We start from the raw sequence: 7,047 nt of genomic DNA, 5'->3' as shown, positions 1-7,047 counted from the left end.
TTGCTTGGATAGTTTTCAGTGACCGAACTCAGCGAATGAATTTGTCCGACTCATGGCGCGGCCTATTAGTGCTACCTGCTGCATCTCTACAGGTATTTTGGATTCGTTGTAGACCCGAGATAAAATACAGGAAATGTTTAATGAAACTGGTTTGAGAGATGTATTTCAATTATCTGAACTTTCCTATCGTATAACATCCCAGCCCAAACCCTAAGTCGGGAGCGATCACTTACGGTAGCTCGCCAGGCTGTGTACATGGCCCACAGATCAACACATGTCCTTTCTAGCGCATTTTGTCCTCACTTATGTGCATCCCGGGAACCTTTGCAGGAGGTCACTTATCCTAAGACTACTCTCATCCAAGCATGCTTAACTGTGGAGTTCTTTCTCATGGATAACCAGAAAAGAAAGTACACTTTGTTGATATGATTAGTACTTTTAATCCCTTTAATCAATAGTCAGATTTTAAGCCTATCAATGGACCTCTTTAAGAAGGTACCCAACCCGAATAACGTATTTAGTTCGGTGGAGTATTACACGCCCCCACTTGAAGAACGCAACATCCTCGTTGCGCCTGGCAGCATCTGACTGCAGCCAAGCCCAGAATCCTTCCCCGCTAGGTGGGTGACCGAGGTACTTCTAACCACAGGCTCATCACACGATCAGAGGGTTGCTCTGATACCACTTGCAACACCCCGAACCAAACCCTGGGTCGGGAGCGGTCACTCACGGTAGCTTGCTAGGCTGTGTACATAGCCCACAGATCAACACAGGTCCTTTCCAGCGTATTTTGTTCTCACTCATGCACATACCGGGAACCTTTCCAGGAGGTCACTTATCCTAAGACTACTCTCAGCCAAGCACGCTTAACTGTGGAGTTCTTTCGCATGGATAACCAGAAAAAAAGTACAACTTGTTGATATGAGTAGTTCTTTAAATCTCTTTAAGCACTAGTCCGATTTTAAGCCTGTCAATGGACCTCTTCAAAGGGGTACTCCACCCGAATAATGCATTCGGTTCAGTTGAGTATTACATATCGTGTCTTGACATTAGAGTTCTTGAGCTCATATAGTTATGATAAGCGGGGTCGTCAAATTACTTTTCGGTTGTTAAACCGGAATTTACCCTAACTTTTGATGTAAGACTATTTAGGCATCGATCGTCGTGCTACGGGGGACTTGCTTGGTCTTCCTACCGGATTTTTAATAACTCGGTATTTTCCTCTATTTATTGGGTTTAAGGATGTGGATATGAGTGTTATGACACTCAGTGATGTACAACATGTTTGCCTGAAGTTATTTTTACATATGCTGAGTCACTTATTATTTGGGCGACATGATATTAACAATGTCAATTCTTGGGTGGTATTTTTACTTGTATCTTATTTGAACCCTTCTCGCGAAGCCGTGTTCGATTTTAGTGCTCCCGGAGTTGTGTGTGCAGCCTTTAAAAGAATCAGTGGTCGAAAGCCTCGTTAGATTGTGGGGATATTATTACTTTGCTAGCTCGAAGGCTAGCTAATTTTGAAGGGCGGTGCCTTATGTTCCCATGACAGAGATTACTCCTCCAGTTATGAGTGAGGAGTATTTGCGGCACACTTTGTGCTGGCTTGATATTGTTGACAGGAAATTCTATTGAAAGGTGAGATAGGGGAAGTGGCTACCGATGCCCAATCCAAATTTGCCTCCTCTTGAACCTTTGACAGTAGATAATTTCTTTATTCGTCCTGTTCCGGTAACTTATTTGATATCTCTTGAGCTTCTTATTCCTTTACCATGAGAGGGAGCTGATGTTAGAGGTTGTCGTCGTCCACCACCTCAGCATCCTACTACAGGCCAGGTACCGTTTCGACCTCAGTACTTCTCTTCTTCTCCTTTTGTTCAGCTCTCATACACTTTTCATCCTGAGATTGAGAGGAAGGTATGGATACATGAAGGCATAAGTAATGTCTTAGCTGTTAGAAGGTTATGGGAGCATTTGGAGGCGATGAATATTGCTGGGAATTGTCCATATGATGGGACTCCTCCTAGCTATTACACTAGTCCTGGTGATGAGAGTAGAGTTTTCCATCTTTATGGTGTGTCTCCAGATGAGTTTATGGGCCAGTACAGTCGTGATTTTGGTTCCCTTGGGAGGCCGTTATACACTCCCATTCAACCAGATGCGCCCGTTGGTGGTTTTGGAGGACCATTTGATGCTAGTGGTTCTCAGAGTAGACAGTTTGGTGAAGGTCAATTCGAGGCTGGGACCTCCAGTCAGGGTGGTAAGTTTGGAGCTTCTTCTTCTGGTACAACTCCTCATCCGAAAGTTTGGTTTGGTAAATCCCAAAGACATGATCCTGAGCTCGCTGCTATGCTCGGAGAGGTTGATGTGTATGACGCGACTATCCATGGCAATGCTAATGTTGATGATGAGGATGAGGATGAGCAGTAGTGACAGCTGGTCACTACTTCCCCCACTTTGCAGCTAGTTTGGGGGAGCTTTTATACATACAACAAGTATTATCTATCCTTGTATTTACTTTTCTTGTATTATCTTTAGGTTGCTAGACTTTCCCTTTCCCTTTCCTTCTCCCTTTTGTTAGATGTGTCATGTAGGTTATTGTTGATGATTTGTTGTGATTTATGTGTTGTAAGGGTCACAATAGGGACAATGTGACATGTAGGTTTGGGGGAGTATTTATCTATGATGTGTGTCTTTATTTCAGATGTGTGCTTCATTTTTGTTGTGTGCAATTAAAACAAAAAAATCCATAAAAATTAAAAATTTTCAAAAATTCAAAATATGTTGTTTCTTTTATTAGATTAGTCTTGGTGAATTGAGTAGCAATGATGTTAATTTGCATTGTTTTTGCATTTGAATCCCAATATAGCTGTCTATGTATGTTGTTTTGACCTACTACGTTTGAAAACAAAGCTCATAACCCAAGTCTTGACCGTATTGACATGCCTTTTGCTAATTAGATTTGACTAAATTATGTTGGTAAACTGTTAAATTTTGAGGTCTATAAAGCTTCTTAGGCCAGGAACATCAATAAACTGGTCTCATTGTTAATTAGGCTTGAGTGTAGTTTCTCCTTCTGGAATATATAATATCAAACTGCATAAGTGTGATATTAGTTTCTTAATACTTATACGCGTTCATTTGATGAAGTACATGAGAAAAAGCGGTTCTTATCATTCAAATAAGCCTTACATTGTCTTTTGTTTAGCCCGTTTGAACCTTTGTAGCCATTTTATATTTCATTTAATATCTACATTCCAAGAATTTGCCTACCTTATCGGGACAATCGCAGTTGCTTATTTTTCATGCTTATTTTGCTACCATGGTTAGGTTGGGACTTATAATTGTCAAGTGGGTGTAGTAAAATTCTTATTAACTTTTGTGTTGTATCCCTTTTGTTGGAAAAAGGAGAAAAATATTAAGTAAAAGAAAGAAAGAAAAAAAAAATTCGAAATAAAAAAAATAAAAGAAAAAAATAAGTTGCTTCATTTGATTATGGTTACTAAAGTCTAATGCATTGTTGGAGAGTAGTTCTATTGTCTCTCATATGTTGTCAAAATTAAGATAATTTCTCTAGTTGGGTCAATTTATGCTTAATATTGTAGAATTGGTTTTGGTTACAAGCGTAGCTATGACTAACGTCTTACCCTCACATATGCATACGTGCCTTGGCACAAACCACTTCTATACCTTCACCCACCAACCACCTTTCTTGTCCTTGATACATTTACTTTTGGATATGTTGTGAATGCATATTGGTTGGAAATTTTTTTTATCACATTAGATTGCATGCATGTTTCATAAGTTGAGTGAGTGTCTTATTTCTTTCTATCTTACATATAACTCACTCTTTATAAGTGCATGAGTGAAATCCACGAGAATCCGACTAATTTGTTGGTGTGAGTCTGGATGTCGTTAGTCAAGTCATCCAAACAATATTTATACTCTCATACAAACAACAAGTATAGGTACAAGTAGAGGTCGGATCCTAAAGGACGAGAGTTAGTGTCGAGAATGGGGGACGAGAGTTTGAGTTGTGTTGGATGGTGGAGTGGTATGTGTACATATTATACATGTATGAGTGTGAACTTCGAGGACGAAGTTCGTTCTTAAGGAGGGAAGAGTGTAATACTACATATTCTGGTCTTATATTACTCGGTTAAGTGTGTGGAGTACTCGGTCGAGTGGGTGGTACTTGACCGAGTGCAGGTGGCCGAGTGGGGGTTTTTGTCTTGGTCAGGCTACTGACTTGAGTTCACTCGATCGAGTTGTTGAGGCACTCGGTCGAGTATCGTGTACTCGGTCGAGTGGGTTATTGTAATACCACTCAAACTTTAAAATATTTTCTGTTTTTTCTTAATTTGAAATTCGGGGACGAAGTTTCTTTTAAGAGGGGAAGATTGTAATACCCCAAATATTTTAATATTTATTTTAATACTTGAATTTCATTAAAAATTTAAGATATAATTTCATATGTGTTTGGCATCTTTTAAGTCGGTTCCTATTCTTTTTCTCATCACCCTTACTTTATCACCTTGGAATTCTATGATATATGAAACCCTATTTCTTTTCTTATAAAAAAAAAACTCATAACCCTCTGTCAAACGCCTCCACCAAATTCCCATTAGACTTCTATATACAATATTGATGATCCGCTATGTGATTTTTAAAAGAAGTGCTAAATTCTTATTTGACCTGTTGACACGGCTGTCGCAACCCTATCAAAAATAAACCAACTTGTCCCTAATAACTGCAGTAGAGCCAGTCGAGTATCGAATCCACAAGGAGATGATAAAATGTATGCTAAACTAAGTCTGTCTAAGTAACCGTTCTTGGGGTTTTTGGATTGTTTTAATTCTAAACTACAAGGATTAAAAGAGAAAGAGAGCAAGAGAAATTAACAGATAGAAAGAGATGGCTTGGACAGTCGGTTCACCATGGCTTTCTAGGAGTCTAGTCTAGGGTCATAGGTCAGCATAAACTCGGTCCGTAGGGTAATGAAAAGGTCCTCTCGGTCCGCTATTCGCCCTAAAACAATACTAACTAAGCTTTCACCCTCATTAGCATGCTCTAATGTTCATTGCAGGTCTTACCCCTTCCAATCTCTCGATCTAGGTCAGGGCAATGAAATTAACTAGCCAAATGCGTCGACTCAAGCAGCTAATTACAATTAATTGCAATGATTAACAACACAGACTAAATTTACACCAAACCCTAATCACCTATTCACAATTCCCTAATTACCATGGCTCCCCTATGTCCTAGCATAGAGAATTAGCTAAGCATAATTATTAAAGAATCAATAACAATAAATAAAACATAAGAATTAAGCATGGATAAATTGCTAGGCAAAATAAAGAGAAGAATAAAAGGAGGAAAGGAATGAATAGAGCAAGAACAATAATTGCAATGATGAATAATTAAACAAAAGATTAAAGTTTACCGATACAAAAGAGTAGCAATTGAGTAATTAGGTCTAAACTGTAAAGAAGGAATGAGAGAAAAGGGAAGAAGAAGAAGTTTTCAGATCAAAAAATTAAAGGTAAAAAAAAGTGATCCTTTGTTCTACTGCCGTCATCCTATTTATTCTCAAGATAGGAAATAAATTATCTTTGCGTAAAAATATTCCTGCTGCAGAACCTACTCGATCGAGCAAAATAAATCCACTCGATCGAGCAAAATCCAGACAAAACGTCTCGATCGAGAACATTAAGTGCTCGATCGAGGAACCAGGAAACAACCCATCCCGATCAAGTACAGTAACAACTCGATTGAGGATCTTCAGCAGCATAAAGCATTCGATCGACCGGTTTCAGCAGCCAACTTGGTCGATCGAGCTGTATTAGCACGGATAAACTCTTGAACACCTTCCGAGGCCACTTCACGCATCTCTAAGTGACAGATTCCAAGCTCCGATCCTTCATTCTCCAAAATGCATGCGATTGGGATAGGTTTAGGCTCAATTTCGCTCCTTTCTGGTTCATACCTGCAATTAACACAAGACAAACCAAAGTAGACTATTCGGGGCATTTGTAGCTAATCACTACATAAACAACACAGAAATGCGTGCAAATGTAAGGTAAAAATCATATATAAAATACACGCATCAAATCTCCCCAAACCAAATCTTTGCTTGTCCCCAAGCAAACTATAAATGCAACTAGAGACAACTAATGGAACGGGACCAACTTATCAGCTACAAATTGTCCACCCAAGCCAATTTAATGCAACAACTAACAAAGTGGCGAATGGCAAGAGCAAACGAGTTAAATCAATGCTTTAAACTATTGAACCGCTGAGCTTGCAAGACTCATATATATCGAACTCTCACGGGTCGCTCATCACACAAATCAAGCACAGGGTGAGTATAAAAGTATGAGTTAGAAAGAAGTAAAGACACTCACCTAACTCGACTTATAAGAACACGCATGCAGCTGACATGACACCGATTTCTACCGACCGTACATATGCATTCCAACCAATCAGGACCAAGACACACACCGAGGACTTATATATAATGTGAGGTGAGGCAATTGGGTAAAAAGAGGCAAAATAAATTTGGATAAGTGGAGGTAAAGCTAAGCTAGTACAACCATAACCAAATAATCAACGCATTCCGCTTCGCTACTCAATACAAAACGTAAAATCGTGCCATTGTGGCAGAACATCACTCACATCAACAAAAGACTACCCATAAAAAGTAATGATAAGCATAGGAGTATTATTCAACGATCCTTTTTCCATATGATTCTTTTCTTTTTCTTTCTTCTTTTTCGTTCTTTTTTTTTTTCATTCTTCATTTTTTCTTTCATTTCACTTTTATTCTTTTCATTCATTACCAACTTCAAACCTTTCGAAGTGAACCAAATCTGACATGGATAACAGCATGCCCACAATAACCATGCAACTAGCTTGACAGGGCAGGCTAAATTTGGATGTAATTAGGGGGTCAAAAGGCAAATTTGGCTAATGTGAAGTTAATGGGTAATAATGAAAGAAGGGTTGTAGGTTACCTCTCCACGTGTGTCACCACCGCAAACCGAA

Source organism: Silene latifolia, chromosome X (genome assembly GCF_048544455.1).
Source record: "Silene latifolia isolate original U9 population chromosome X, ASM4854445v1, whole genome shotgun sequence".
In the NCBI taxonomy this organism is placed as follows: domain Eukaryota; kingdom Viridiplantae; phylum Streptophyta; class Magnoliopsida; order Caryophyllales; family Caryophyllaceae; genus Silene; species Silene latifolia.
This window is presented reverse-complemented; position numbering follows the sequence as displayed.